The sequence below is a fragment of the Acanthopagrus latus genome, chromosome 2, assembly GCF_904848185.1.
Source record: "Acanthopagrus latus isolate v.2019 chromosome 2, fAcaLat1.1, whole genome shotgun sequence".
Taxonomy (NCBI): domain Eukaryota; kingdom Metazoa; phylum Chordata; class Actinopteri; order Spariformes; family Sparidae; genus Acanthopagrus; species Acanthopagrus latus.
The window spans coordinates 3,620,725-3,636,964 of NC_051040.1; the positions used below are offsets into that span (position 1 = coordinate 3,620,725).

Genomic DNA, 16,240 nt, shown 5'->3' on the forward strand with positions numbered 1-16,240 from the left:
GCTTGGACACAGCGCTCTGCCTCTGGTCTGAGATCAGTCAGATATGTCCAGTGATATTACCTGATGTTTTGAGTTTAGTCTAAAGAGACTTAGTAGTTAAAATCCATTCTGAGGATGCCACTGTAGAAGTCACATTTCAAATATGAACCTTAACTTAAGTCGTAACTAAGAAACTGGTGTTCATTAACAATCCTATCAACTCCCTGTGGGTGATATGACGTCCATTATACAGTCTGAGGCGATGAAGCCACTTATGGCTCCTGGAGAGAACCGTACAGCTGAACAAAGCACGAACATTTATACAGTTTGTGCTGCTGTTTCTGAATCTTTCATTGTGGTTGCATCACCAGTCTCTCTCTCTCTCTCTCTCTCTCTCTCTCTCTCTCTCTCTCTCTCTCTCTCTCTCTCTCTCTCTCTCTCTCTCTCTCTCTCTCTCTCTCTCTCTCTCTGTCTCGCTCTCTTTACTATGAACCAGATTTAATCTTTAAACAAAATCAGGGCGATGGAGACAAGAAAACCTTCAATATACTCTCACAGCCGTCGCCGTCCTTCACAGTGTGTTCCTGTCTCTGTCTGACGAAGTCACCACCTACACCTTCTTCACTTCATTTGTTTCCAGGGGACAAAAAAATAATTGGGTTCTTTGTAGAGAAACAAGACCAGTGGGTCATATTCACACACCTGCTGGGAGCAGTATGAGCGAGGGGGGGAAAGTGTTCGAGTAAGTCTGCCTCCCGAACAAGGAAGCTGGAAACTGAAAGAAAAGGTTCACCCAAAAAATAAGATTCAGCCATTATCTCCTCGACCCCCTGCTGACAGAGCGTGAAGTTTCATGGTCCACAAAACATTTCTTGAGCTGCCCAGGAAAACTGTGTAGAAGTAGCAGGGGACTCATTTTAAAAAAAAAATAGTAAATAAATGATCCTATACAGCTCTTTATATCTCCAGCTGATCCCAGATTGATTTGAAAGGATGTTATTTGCACCTTAGATGGACCTTCAGACGGGATATGTGCCAACGCTTTTAGCTCGGCAGCTACAGTGAAGATTTCACATCATATAAATGTGTCAGTAACGTCATGTCACATCAGTTTGGAGATTTCTATGTTTCCTGTTTCTTTGTCTGTTGTTGTTTTGTTTTTTTACTCAGCTGCTGTAGTTGTTTAGCAGAACACTACAGTGCTGTTCTGCTGTAAAGATCCAGAAATGGAGGTGAGTAATGACTGGATTTTCATTTTTGGGTGAACTTTTTCTCTGACCCTTTACAGCCTGCAGGTGTGAACGTGTTTACCTGTCTGCTCATTCCAGTTTCCTCACACACTGTTTTATGAATGTTTCACATACAGTTGCTGTGCCTGACTACCCTGCCTGAAACATCAGACCCTGAATGCAGCACTTGTGGCCTGATCGCGTCAGGTGAACCTCCATCGCTCACTCTCACACCGGGATCTCCCCTCCAGCTCTTCACTGCAGTGTCACCTCACATGAAGTCACACCTGCAGCTGTGGACGCTCCGTCTTCAGGTGAAGCGTGTAAGCAAACAGGTAAACTCTCCACAGCAGAGAGGAAGCAGACGTCACTGGTGATGGCCGACTCTTCTCTCACCCAGCTGCTGGGTCAGAGGACGAGCTGTACGGGCTAAACATCCACAACATGTGAACACGATGAAATTAATTGTGCATTCTGCTTTTGGAATAAAATACATTTATATTGGGTAAAAGTTGATTTGGGGGCTAAAGAGATACGTTCAATGAGGCTCGCTGAGGTCCAGCCAACAGGGATGAATTAACCCTGAGTGCTGTTGACTGTCAGCATTGCAGGCGGTGAGGCAATACACTGGAATCGTAATATTAACAGGCTGAACTTCAACAGCTTGTGTTTGTAACCCTGCTCACGTTAGTTACTCTTCCATCTGTTTCTCACCATCACAGGTGAGTAAATCTGACAAGTGCAAGAAGACGTGGGAGCTCGAGCACAATCAAACTCTTCATCAGTGACGGGACAGAACTTTGTGACACCGGCGTGTCCGAGTGTTTCCTTACGCTTTAGTTTTAAATAAAATTATAATATTGGATCAACTGAGATGTGAAAAACTGTCGAAATTGAAACCTTGACTTCAAGTATTTTGATTACAAGTAAATCTTCCCACTAATTATAAAACAGTGTGAAGTGTCACATTTAATGCAAAGTTTCTTCATCACGTTGAGTCAATGTGAATAAACTAAATATGTTGTTCTGCTTAATTTAAATTCATGCAGAAGTTTACATAAACTGTGCGTGTTTGTTCAGTTGTTACATGTAAAGTTAAGGAGAACATCCACATAAAAATAACATGTTTATTCAAGTGCTCATAAGATTTATACATAAAAATAATGCATTTAATTATGTTATCCTGTCTCACGCTTTAAATGACAATACATGCCTTCATCAATCATTAAACACACAGCATGTAAATTCTTCCACTGGGGGTCTCTCAGTCAAAACAAAGCAAGAGACACAAGTAGCACGGCATCATGGGAGTTGTTGTTTCCACTGTTAAACAACGAGCACTGCAGCTGAATGTGTAAATGACACGACTGAGGCAGAAATGTTCACAGACGACGTGACGTTTGAGTGTTTGATTCATGAAACACACTGTTAGCTTGAATAGAATAACATTTGTAAAAGACAGAACCTGACGAAGATGCACACTAAAGGTCTGGCTGGTTTTAGACATTTTTAATGCAGGAATGTCATATATCTTAAAGTGGATTGTGAAAGGCTCCATTCTGCTGCTGCTGGCGCTGTGATGGCATCATTATTCTGGATGCGTCCTCTGTGGGGACGCAGCGGAGGACACACAACAATAACGTCGTACTACAGGTGCAGTGACGCTGCTCCTCTCGGGGGAATTACTCCCATCATCGTTCCACTGTGAACATACTTATACATTTAACATGAGCAGCCTGAAGCGGCTGCAGTCTTTGCATTATTCTTTCATAGAAAGATTCATTATTCTGGATTGTTTAATTTAAATCACATGAAAGAGAAAGAAGAAACAGAATAGTAGCGCAGGCTGTGATTGTTCAGGTTCACGGTGGATTCAGACCTGCTCAGCCATACTGTATCTTAGCAACTCGGACTGAACGCGTCCCCTTGAATGCACCGCAGTCCCTGTTCACTGTAGCAGCTGAGAGGTCATGAGGTCGAACCTCAGCTCAGGCAGTCAGGCAGGTTCCTGTTGGAGAAGCACAGAGTGACATTTGACTGAACGACTTAGAAATGTTCTGGGAAATAATTTCTGTTTTTATTAAACATAGTCCTTATTTTAATCAAAAAACATGAGTAATTTCCTGCTTCTGGATGAGAATGTGATTACAAAAAAGCACAGCGAGAACTCGTTTTGAATTCACTTCAAGGAGCTTTTCATATTATTACATGATGATGAACATTCGGAGGTGTCGTCGACTGAAAGGCCCTCAACTGTAAACCGGATGATTGGTTTCTGCTTTTTCAGCCAAAACGTTAAAGCTCACAGATCAGAGTGAAGAAACTTTATTCTGCGTGGAAGGCTGTGAACTGTCAGATTTCCTGATCCTGACAAAGTTTTACAGAAACTTCATCACCTCAGTATGTACTCATGAGTAATCAGGTGCTCCGAGGCTCGGCTGGAAGGTCACAGGGGTCAAATATGAGCCGAGGAGGCAGCGAGGCGTCTTTACTTCCTGTTAGTCACTTCACCTCCATCTACAGACAGTAAACTTACACCTGCTCACGTCTCCACTGTAATGCATTAGACAGTTTGCGGGTAATAGATTGATGCAATATACCGCTCTGTGTAATGGTGTGTGTGTGTGTGTGTGTGTGTGTGTGTGTGTGTGTGTGTGTGTGTGTTGGGCTGCGGTGCTGTCTGCCGAGGAGGAGGATGAATAATAAATGCAGTCTTAAGTTTGGATCCAACGTGTTCAGACTACTGAGCAGAGCGGAGGCCTTTCCACGGCCCAGCCGAGCCGATGCCAATGATAAGATTTGGGGGGGGAGGGAGAGAGAGAGACGGGGGTTGGCGTGGGGGAGCTGGGGGAGCTGGGGGAGGTGGAGGAGGAGGAGGAGGAGGAGGAGGAGGTGGAGGTGGGGGTGTTGTAGGGGTAATGAATTGGAGAACCAATTCTCGCCTGCCCTCCCCTCCCTCTGCAGTGATCTCTCTCTCTCTCTCTCTCTTGCTCGCTCTCTCTCTCCTCCCCTCTCCTGCTTTCTTTTTCAACCAGCGCGCCTCGCTTCAGCCAGCCTGCGGCAATGTGAGCGTTACCATGGCAACGTGGACCTGCCAAGGACCACGGCGATGGAGAGAGAGAGAGAGAGACTGAGAGAGAGAGAGAAAAAGAGAGAGGAGGGGTGCAGCTCATCAATGTCTTAGAGTCCCCCTTCCCTCCCCCATCCAAACGCACATGAACACACACACACACACACACACACACACACACACACACACACACACACACACACACACACACACACTCTTCATACATGCTGTTGAAAGAACAAACATCACAAAGGGCTCGAGCCTAAAATCTGCCGCAGAGAAACAGAAACTCTGCTGCTGCTGCTGCTGCTGCTGCTCAGTTTCATGTTCTGCTCATTTTTTTAAAGAAAAAAAACAAACATTTTACTTCTATTTATTAACAAACACCTCGACAGCTTCTGTTTCTGGCAGCGCTACTGGAAAACTAATTAACCAAGTAATAAATAAATTCCCTCTAATCCCTCATACTTTCTCCTTCGACTGAGCCAGAGGCCACATTAGAGTTTTATACAGATGCTTTGCTTTTATTTTGAAAAACTTAATACTTTCAAAATCTATCTATCTATCTATCTATCTATCTATCTATCTATCTATCTATCTATCTATCTATCTATCTATCTATCTATCTATCTATCTATCTATCTGTCATTCCTTTACATGACTCAATCTTTAGTCTTCTCTTCCCTCCTTCCTAATTAAATAATTCTATTGTACGAGAACACAGAGTCCATACTGATGAGTGTATCCACTGCTCTCTACTCCCTGTGTGTGTGTGTGTGTGTGTGTGTGTGTGTGTGTTGTGGCTCCCTCTAATAAGCCCCTGTGAAAGTGTGACACGGATCAATAACAGGATATATGAAGCTCTTCTGCACAAACTGACATGGAAATGGTAATTCTTTTCTTTCCCTTTATTTCCTCTCAGACAATGGAGGGAGTAGAAGTGCTGTTGTTTGTGTGGTGTCACCGATCAACACTGTGTGTGTGTGTGTGTGTGACATTGCAGTGTAGATTTGAAAAGGCTGCAGCAGCCGTCGACAGACAACGACGATCCGTACCGCACCAGCAACTTGATTGCATACTAATGTTTTGGTATGACGCATCTCTCGCTCTTCTCTTCCTCCCCCCTAATCAGCCTCCATCCCTGTTTTCCAATTCCTCCCCCTCTTCCCATATTCCCCTCCCTCCCTCCCTCCCTGCCTCCCTCCCGTCTATTTTCATATGTCTCTCTCGTTCTGTCTTCATACCCTCCCTCCCACCTTGCTCTCCACATTGTGTGGCAGTGATATGGCACTGAGCTGCTGCTGCTGGTACAACCCACCCACCACCTCTGCAGAGACAAACACAGATTCCAACCACATGGGACCAGAGAAGAAGAAGAAGAAGAAGAAGAAGCTGTTGTACAGGTGTGGAACAGAGCAGCAACGTGAACTCTACAGGCAAATATTGACAATCTTGTATTAAATCATTTGTTGAGCCTGTTAAAATATCAGAAACACTCCAACCCATCATAATGAAACTGATAATCTGATGCTTTATCTGCAGCTCCCTTCAGCTCTGTGAACTTTTAACACCTTTCAGCTCTTTGTTTTAGCTTTCTGACTTCAAATTAACAGTTTATGGTTCATTCTCGTAGCATTCGCCTGCGGCAGGTCGGTGTTTTCAGTGGAAAAGGTAGTTTTTCCTGGTTAATTCATCATCATCCCCTCCCTCCTCTCTGCATCACCACACTTGCCAGACTCCTTTGTTTTCATCAAGGCAGCTCTCTTTGCGCCTTCCTTCAAGTGTTTTTTCCTTCACTTCACCTGTTTGGAAATATGTCGTCACCAGGAGCGCTGGAATTATCAAAGTTGAATGTTTTTTTCGCTCCGTGCATCACTGAGCAGCTGTCGACAGGCTGCACCTCAGACGCTGTATAGCAGTAACGTTAATGATTATGATGTGTTTAACAACCAGCATAGAGACATTTTGAAGATTTATTTCAAGTATTTCTTTTCATAACGAGGGAATAAATAACTTCCGACTTGGCGAAAACAAATACCTGCGGACTATTAAACATGATGGATGATGTATAAAGTTACTTAGAAATGAACTTCCTACAATCTGACTTCTGCTGCTTCATGTCTCGTGTCTTTAGTTTCACCAGAATCAAACTACCTGGTCGGAGCCGCTGTAAATCACCTCTGTAGTTTGTATTTCCCCTCACAAATTTGTCCACTGAGCCGGGTTTTGCTGGTTCTGGTAGCAGAACTGCACCACTACAGGCCTGAAAACCCGCCTCCTCCTCCAAGCGGTCCAAGGCTCCTGTGCTAGCCTTGTAAACAGCAACACTCCTGGCCGTTAGCTGGAAGGCTAACTGAGCTAGCCTTGTGTGGTACAAGAGAAAACTTGTGTGTTGCAACCGTCCAGCTGATACTTCCAGAGGGGACGGAGGGGAGTGGACAGGTGAGGGAAGTGAGATGTTTGTTACTCAATATAAAGAAGTTGGAGCTCATATTCTGGATCTCAGTGAAATTGATTATTCGCATTTCTAAATCAGAGATTAGCTGTTCTGGATTTTAGGACTCCATTGTGGATTTTGGCATCACTAAAATCTTTAAAAGAGGAAGCTGAAATCTTTTCATCTAATTGTTCTTCTACACTAACACTCCTGCCTCTCACAGCCGGAGAGCCCGAAGTTGTCTCCTTAATTTTTATCATTAATGGGAGTAGTTTTCTTTGCCTGAATCATTCCAGACCGCTGACAGACAGCAAGTCAAATGTTAGAACAGCGAGCGCTGTGCGAGACAGTGTGATAGGCTGCACAGAGAATCTGTTGCTAGGCTCACTGTGAACAGACCAGTCAAGTCTGACATATGTTTTCAAAGCAGCCCTCTTAGCAGCTTGCAGCAGTTGCCATGGAAACCCCAATGCCATTTCCCCCCATTGTTTGGACCGCTCGATATCCCGAAAAGCTTTTTCAGAGTCCTGGTTTATTAAAGCCTGGAAGACCGACAACGAGAGCCGGTTTTGTGCGTTGGTGTGTGAATATATTCAATATGTATGTGTGTGTGTGTGTACATGTTTCACAAATGTGCATATGTGTTTCTGTATGTGTGTGTGTGCAGGATGTTTGTGTACATCAATATCAGACAGTGGCTGCATGCCACACACACACACACACACACACACATAGAGGCATCATGTATGTATGTATGTATGTATGCATGTGTGTGTGTGTGTGTGTGTGTGTGTGTGAGCAGGTTCAGATGGAGGCGGTGACAGCGGGAAGACGTCCTTCACCTGACCTTCACACACACACACGTGGACTGAGTGTGTGCTGCGCTGCGCTGTGCGATCAGAGCCGAGGTGTGATCAGTGTGGGATTAATGGAAAACAAGAGATGAAAAATAAAAAAAGAAGATTAATCTTTTATTTGAAAACAAAGTACAAAGTACTTTTTAATCCTTAAATCTTCTCCAGAATCAACACCTGGTACCATAAAAGCCCAGTTACCCTCGTGGTTTGACACATTTTTAATTTCAAACAACTTCGCCGCGTCTGAACTGCCGATGTTTTGCTGCGCTGATCTGCATTTAAATTCCAGTGTGGCTAACATATGAAATCCCTTCGGTGAGTATGTCAGAGCTTCAGTCAGCGCCGTGAAGTTATAAAACACGTCAGTCCTAGTAGATGTGAGCAGCTTTATCCCAATGAAAATCGCTGCTTTTGGCAAGAATGGATACGTTTATTTTATGTTTTATTTTTTACCATCGTGTCACGTTTGCCACTGTGCTGCTGTTTGCAAGCCTGGATACAACGAGACAAGGTCATGTTGAGATGCTGATGTGTGAATAAATCTTCTTCTTAGCATCATTACCACATGCAGCGTCTTCAGGACCAAACACAGAGCAACAAGGTGGTTTGCTCCACAGGTTTGGTCCTTGGCACCCTGGAGCTAACTAGCTGCTTGCTACTGTTAGCACCAGTTAATGGTTAGCAAGCAACAAGTAAAAATTCCTAAATCACCTTGTGCTGCGTTCACATGCTCCTCAGATTGTCGGATGTCGTTCTTCCGATTTCAGTTTGCTCATGAGCATCATGTCGGAACGTGGCAGCAACACGGACACCAAAAACAAGCTGTTTTGTATTTTATCGCTCTGAACATGAAGAAAAACATTCACATTGACAACTGTTTCTAGTATTTGAGTGATTTTTTTTTTTACGACAGCACTTGAACAATTTCCTTCCCTCTTGTCAAACTGGCTTGGTAACATTTAAATGACATTTTAATGACAAGTCTAAATTGCACCACTTTAGTTGAGATCAAGATAAATAATCCAATGGTTTCATTACAGCTAATGTCAAAACCACACGACAGCTTAATGTAATGTGAACACAGATCAACAGTTTGATCGCTGGGCCTCGCTCTGACATGTTTGTGTCATAAATATTCATAAATCGGATAAATTGTTTCCGATCTTAGCTCACTGGACAGTAAATACCATGTGTTTCCATTTCCGGGCTTCTTCTCTCTCTCTCCTCTCCTGGCGACTCGCAGGAGCCGCCGTCCCAGAGTGCCTTGTGTGCGCGAGCCCTCATTTACACTTAGGTCAGAGTTCAGGCTGCTGGATCAGAGATGAATTGGCCGTCAGAGGAGCGCTGTCGCTCGCCCTGAAGTCCTGCTGGGCGGCCATCTGTCTGCGGGTTGAGGCAGACGAGCCCTGCTGCCTGCAGTCCTACAGACGAAGGCTTTGGCTCGGTAGGATTGTTCATTTGAGACAGTTATTGCAGAAAAACTGGATTAATAACACTTTCCCCTCCTTGAGACATGCTTTTGCAGTTAGCTTCAGCTGAGCGGAACTGAATCTCCCACAGGTTTCTCAGCTGCCATGTTGAGTCTGACCCCAGGCAGGTTATACTGATATTATTTGATATTTATGAAGACATAATTTTCCGTCTCTCAACGACTCAGTTGTTGTAGGAGCCAGATGTGAGTCCACTGAGGGAGAGAAACAACGTCTGGCTCAGTTTTTGCTTCTCATTCTGCTTCAGTTATCCTCCGTCGTGTTGTAATTAAAAATGAATGATGAAGTACGTTAAAGTGTAAACTTTTATCAGGCCATTACAACAAAATAAAGATGTGCGTGTCTCTTTTTATTAAAGCTGTGTAAAACAATATAACGGCTGTTGTGTGATGTGATGAAGTGAAACAGAAAATGATCACCTGACTCTGCCGTTCCCTTCACCTGTACGGAGCTTTGAGCCTCTTTTAGCTTGTTGTTTTGGTCTTTGTGGCTTTTACATCTCAGCTCAGTCTCCAGCTGCAGCTGTTTTCAGTGATTAACGTCTAAACCAACTGCATATGACATTCTACAAATGGCAGATGGACAAATTCAGTGACTTGATGTTGAGCTCTTCCTCTCCCAGACCAGAGGTGAGTCTGTCTGATGAACCAAAAGTCAACGCAATCACTCCAGAAGACATCTTGGAAATGTATGTTTCTGCAAAACAACAGCTTTGCTCAAAGTTTACATTTCTTCATGTTGCAGCTTTATGTTTCTCCACTTAGCTAGGGTGAGGAAAAGATCATGATTTGGTTTGAAGTACCTGGTTTGATTGCCACAACCTCAGCAGGAGATCTCCTGACCGCGAGGTGTTAATATGGTATGTTGGCCGATGACACGTACGTATGTGAATGTATCCGTAATTTGCAGAAATGTTGAATACCAAGATATTTTTTCTGGAGACCGGGTTCAGAAAAGTTGTTTAATTATTGTTTAGCTGCTCGACCACATCTTTTATGTAAATCAGTGAGTTTTGTGTAATTGTTCTTGCGGTTAATTTAAATGAACCATCTTTTATACATCAGACTTGAGGAACCACACCCCTATAAACTTACCAAACGAACCCCTAACACTGACCCACTGATAAGTTGCATCAGCCTTGCACAGAAGATTACTGACCCCCACAGAAAGGAATCGCAATCTTCCACCAAATCAGTGAACACGAAAAACAGTTTCTCTGGATCCAGTTTGGATCCTCTGACAACGCTGTTGCTGATCTGGATCCCTGGCTGCAGTTTGGTGCCGAGCTTAAGCTTTTGGCCTGTTCTGCTCCTCTTCATGAGCCCTGGTGCCTCTTCACAGATGGAAAACAGGTTTGCACCAAAGGGAATCGCAGGTTCTCTGCACTGAATCCGCCCACATAAGCAACACTAAGGATTGTAGATGAGAAGGGAAGACTCACTCTTCTCCTGATCCCCCTGAGACCAGCCAGCTTGAGAACAGATTCCAGGTGTTGGACACACATTCACCGGTTCTCAGCTGCTCTGGGATCCCGCTGTGGCCAGCAGGCACGGCTACGTTACGTAGAGAGGCGACGCGTCCATGCTGGCGCGGCTACAAGTATCTGCCAATTACCCCCTTTTCTCCTCTCGCAGCAGTGAGTCCTCGGGTCTCATTGTGGGCTCCAACATGGTTTGTCACATCTTTCTGCCAAACTCTCAAACCATCTGCAGTCCTGGTGCACGAGGACTGGACTTACATTCCTGCCTCCCAGCATCGGAGCGGAGTGTGTAGCAGTCCAAGTGTTTGAGATGATTTGAATTTTTTCTTTCTTTGTGCTGATTCTCCCTCATGAATAACTGCGGATTCAGATCACCTGTGCACAGGTGGGGAGACTGACTCCTGATTGAGGAGTGGAAGCAGGTTGGGCCATTTTCCCTCCCAGCCAATCACTGTCGCCACTTTGTGAAGGTGGGGAGTGACTCACAGGTGACTCTCACCTTTGGTCTGAATCTGTCCCTGACCCATGGAGAACCTCAATCCTCTTCGATTGTCAGCCAGAAACTCTGGTCTGTTTTGTTTTCTGGGCTACACACGACTGTGATTGAGGAAAATGTTTATTTAGGAACCTCTTAAAGCCCCTACACACCTTCAGTTTACCTGTTAATCCCCCCTGGGGCTTGTGGGAGCCATTGTGTATTACACCTGGGAGAGGCTTTTGTTTATTCAGCTTCTCCTCAAGATTTTCATGTTTTTTATTTATATTTTTGTCGTTTTTTCCGACCTGTAAGCAATTTACTGCCAGTGCTGCCACAAACATATGCTGGCAGTGTGGTTGGGTCAAGGAAACTCAAACTAACATCGTGTTTTGCTTTTAGAATGTTTTTTTTTTTTTTTTTTACTGCTGTGACATCAGTTACAGACATGTTACAGGAATAACTTACGTGATGCAACTTAATTAAGGATGTTAAAAGGCTTCTGGTGTCACACTGGACATGAGCCACCAGGATATAATATTTGCAGTTGTATTTTAAGCCAAACAATGTTTTCCTTTAAGTGTTTTTCTGAAAAAAAAGGGAAATTGAACCTAAACAAACGTAAAGTTGCACCACAAGGTTTTGCTTGTCTGTGGTTAAAATACACAGCAAACATTTATTCTTGTGATTGGGTTGGAATGAAAGTCCTGTTTTTGTTTTACCGTCAATCTCCCTCTTGTCGTACGGACTTTTCACTCTTTATACTTCTCCTCCTCACGACTTCCTCTACAGCCGGACAGCAAACGTAAATATGGGTCATAAGTTTTCCTGGTTGACCTACATGGTTGTTTTTCTACTGAGGACGAGCTGACAATAGACCCTCAGACACTTTGCAAAGCAGGAAACGCAGGTGTGACTGATAACGTTAGCGACGGTTCCGCTCTGTTAAGTTAGCCACGCCAGCTAGTGAGCATGCCCAATACCAGAGCCCTGACACCAGCTCTCCTAAACTGGACGCAGCCGTCATTAATGTTACATATTAAATCTGCGACAAAGCTCTATTACTTGTTTTATTTTATGCAATTCCGTGTTAAACAACAGTTTCATCTCTGCATCAAATTACTTAATCGAGATGATAAAACGTGTGTGAAACAGATATTTCACTGCCTTCGTCTGCATCCTCTGACCTCCATCTATCTTTGCACACTATGAGAAAAAAAAATAAAAAATCCTGTGTAATCCGAAAAGGGCCTGCGCTCTATATGTTACGTAACTCCCAGAAATGGGTCAGTGCAGAAGTCACAGCGTTGCTCCCGTTCGTACAGTGAGCGTTATCGCCCCCTTTTTTTTTATTTCAGAGGACTTTATTACATAATTCTTTGTGTAGCAGTCGGGTGATAAGAAACCATTTTACGATGTGTTTCCTTGTAAATGTAAAAGTGGTGAAATAAAACGGATTTAATGCTTTTTTTTTTTTTTTTTCCCAGTAGATTCTGCCGCCACAGGAGAGTCGCTGCTCGCCTCGCTCCCTCTCTCTGTAATAATGTCAGTGTATTCCACTTATATTTGTCGGCTGAACCTCCGCCGGTTTGAGAAGGCCTGTTGCTCCATAAGCTGACTTATGTAAAGGGGGATTAGCCGACTCTGAGTGTGTTGCATAAATAGTCTCTTTGTATTCCAACTATCTGTCCAGAAAACTCCTCCGCTCCTCCAGGCTGCCATTTTCACAGGGAGAAAAGACGCTGACTTGACCTCTGACCCCGACAGCAAGTGGCTCCGTCTGAACTTACAGGATTTCCTCGAGCGCTGCCCAGCCAGCTGTCCGTGTTCCAGCACGCAACAAAAAAGGGGGGCACGGGAAGCCTCGAGATACACTGGACAAGGTGGTAAAGACGCCGCTGAGCTCACAGAAGGGTTCACAACCGAAAAACAGCTTGCGTTGGCTTCACTTGCTGCAGTCGATCATTTATTTATAATGAGGCGACTGTGTGCTCACAGTCGGGGGGACCGACATCGAGGGCTCTGGCAAAATAACGCAGGGATGTCTGGCAAAAAACTGTTGAACCAGGTTCAACAATCGGGGCGTCTTGGCTGACAGAAGTGCACATTTCATCCACTCTCACACGTTCCCTCCCTGCTCCTGTACCAACTCTCCTGTTGCTTCAGAGCCATTAACACCCACCAGCTCTGCATTAGCCCCCATACCTGCATCCTCGCCCACCTGAGAACCTGTTCCCACCCTCCAAACCCTTCCCTACCTGATGGTGAGCCTGGACGTGCTCAGACTGCAGGAGGATCCTCCGTCCTGAGAGACCAGGTGTGGGGCCGTGACCGGTGCTGGTACTTGACCCGGATTATCTGGTTATGTGAGAGGTTTACAAATCTAGTCTTTAACCTCCCAAACTGCTCTGAGAGCTGGGAGAAGATCATGTTTGGACATCATACGTCGTATCAAGACTATGGAAATGTTTATATCCCAAACTGATCTAAGATCTCACTCATCTCGTAGATTAAAAACATTTCCTACAATTCTCTTACATCCAGGGTGCCAAATCAAGGCTCAGCTGTTCAGAATTTCAGTTTCTAAAAGTTTTACTTTCTCTCTCAAACTGCTTGCTGACTCTCTCTTTTGTTGCAGAATATTTAAGTTGTAAGCTATTTTAAGAGCTCGCCCACCATCCTGATATTCCCGAGGATGGATCGTTATTTCTCCGTCTAATGAGCGATGAATTCTTCCACAATGAAATTTTGCTTCGTTGCATTTTGGATTGAAACCCTAAAATCTCATCCGTCTGCCCCCGGGGGGAATAAAGAAAGCTTCATTTCATCCTCTTTATTTCCAAGCACTTAGGCTGATCAGATTATCATTCAGTTATTAAATGACCCGGGAACGTAATAACATAAAAGCAGAGCGGAGGAATGTAGAGATTCAAGGTCGCTTCAAGTTCAACAAATCACTAAATCTGTCCTGAACATTATTCTCTTTCTTCTGTCGTCTTCTGTCGTCCGTCGTTGCAATAAAGGAAGGAGAGAAGGAAGAGATGAGAGACAAGACAAGGAAGAAGGAAACGACTGAGGGTGAAGAGGAGAAAGGAGGCAGAGAAGCAACAGGATAGAAAGGAAAGGATGAGAAAGGACTTAAGGATGTAGGTGAGGAAGGAAAGAAGGAAGTGAGTGAGGGAGGGTGCAAATAGGGAAAATAAGGCGAGGTGGAGAAAGGAAGTAAGAGAAGAGGAAGCTAGAAGGAAAATGTGGAAGGATGTACAGCATTTTCTTGATGTCTTAAAACACTTATTCAACATTTATTTATGTTATATTCAAATGAAAGCTTCTGTTGGAGCGAGTTAGCATCTTGACTCTTACTTTGAAATGTCTCTTGCTTTTTAGGGAGATCGCTGCAGATGAGTTTTGACAGAATATCGACTTTGGATGCCGACAGCGCCAAGATATTCTATGAATAAGATTTCAGGGAAGAACTAATGAAAGGTGGGATCACCTGTATGTACCTTTTGACTAACTACGAAATGTTTCATCCCTTCTTTTTTCACTTCACATCCTCCGTCCGCCGTACAACCTCTGAACCACCTAACAGCGTCCTCCTCCACCTTTTGTGAAGATTAAACATGTCGCCCTCCAGGATCGATGCTGCCTCCCTCCGAGCTGACAAATCTGTCACCTTGATTTAACCCCTCAAGTGTAAATGAAGGATTTGCATGTATTGCATGCATTTGCACAAACTGCACAAAGCAAGTGGCAGAAATTTCCCAAAACGTAAGAGAGAGAGAGAGAGAGAGAGAGACGGACGCCTCCTCGAATCGATCAGCGATGTCTGAGTAACATTTAGCTGGAATAAACAAAAAACAGATGATCTCGTCTTTTTTTTTTTTTTTTTTTTTTACCTGCTGACCGTAAATACCAGAAAATGAAGTGAGAGAAAGAAGCTCTGTGTGTTCAGCTGCTCCTCTGTGAGCGTGATGTGAAGCAGCCCGAGGCCGTCGGGCCGATCTGCCGCTTTCTCTCCTCTCTGGCTGACGTCCATACATCACGGAAAGTCTAATGTCTCCCGACAGGGTTGGCGTGATGTTTTGGGGGTCTCATAGACAGGTGCGCGGTCCACCCTGCTGGGCCGAGCCGGGCGTGCTGAGAGTCTGATGCACTGTGATTAAAAACGACTCTGTAGCTGCCAGCGGTTTGCACGCAGGAAGCCTTCGGTTGTTAAAACAGTGGCAGTTTCTCGGTTTTCCTCTAAAATCCAAACACAGGAAATAAACTCCCTCGTTGTTCTTTCAAATACTTCTTGGTTCGTGTAAAATCTAAAAACAACTTTACTTATTGTGTTTAAGACTCTACTGGATGTTTATAATCCTCCATCTTATTCTGATAATTAATATTTCAGACTGTAAAGGAACGAAACGATCCTGATGAAACTGTTGCTGCTTCCAGCCCTTTGTTCTCAGTGGCCCAGGGGGACCTGAGGTTTCTTTTCCCGCTCTGCCACCAGGAGGCGCCAAAGTTGGACATTTTTGAATATTACAAATAGTGACTTTAATTCAGTAATCTTCAGGATTTCAGTACGTGCATCAAAAAGCAAAGAGTGAGTGAAAAATCTTGTATATGTACGAGTCGAGTTTGAGCAATAATTCCTAACAAAATATATTAAAAATGCATCTAAAGCGAATCACTTGTTTATGAGTTATTTTCCAATTTTCCACCAAACTGAATTTATATCCGTCTGTTTTGAATCTTTCTGTAAACTAACAAACAATGAAACAAAACAGAAACATAAACTTCTCGATGAACAATCATCTTCATCTCCACACGCTGCTCTCCTTCCATCACATCCATGCAGAGAAATGTATTTTATGTAACGTATATTTTACCGTGGTGACTTTCGGTAACAGTGGGAGTTGAGAGTCATCAGATCGTCATGGAAGACATTAAATTATTTACGGTTTTCAAACACGTGTAACGACCAAAGCTCCACTGTTGGAGCCCTGAAGAACCGTGTGGTTTTCAGAGTGCAGGCTGTGAGCGAGGAGCGACGCTGGCTCCTCATAAAAACTCCAAAGACTAATGTGTCCTGGTGGGTTCGTGTGATTTACTGAGCCGGGGAAGTGAAGAGAGGCTGCTCACGTAGAAATGGAACAACTACAATTTTTTAAAACTGTTTCTACATAGAAATATGAACAAGACTGTCAGAAACGGAGCGGATACTGTATATTA

At 44.0% G+C, this 16,240-nt stretch overlaps 1 long non-coding RNA gene across 2 annotated transcripts; it reads left to right on the forward strand.

Moving 5' to 3' along the window:
- The first annotated feature begins 7,777 nt into the window (after positions 1–7,777).
- LOC119030787 lies at positions 7,778–15,727 on the forward strand. 2 transcript variants are annotated; one of them, XR_005078418.1, is made up of 4 exons: positions 7,778–9,921; positions 12,711–13,334; positions 14,405–14,503; positions 15,414–15,727. It is a non-coding gene; the product is annotated as an uncharacterized LOC119030787 (long non-coding RNA). The 2 variants fall into 2 exon arrangements; XR_005078422.1 differs by lacking the exon at positions 12,711–13,334 and adding an exon at positions 14,041–14,167.
- Positions 15,728–16,240: the final 513 nt, after the last annotated feature.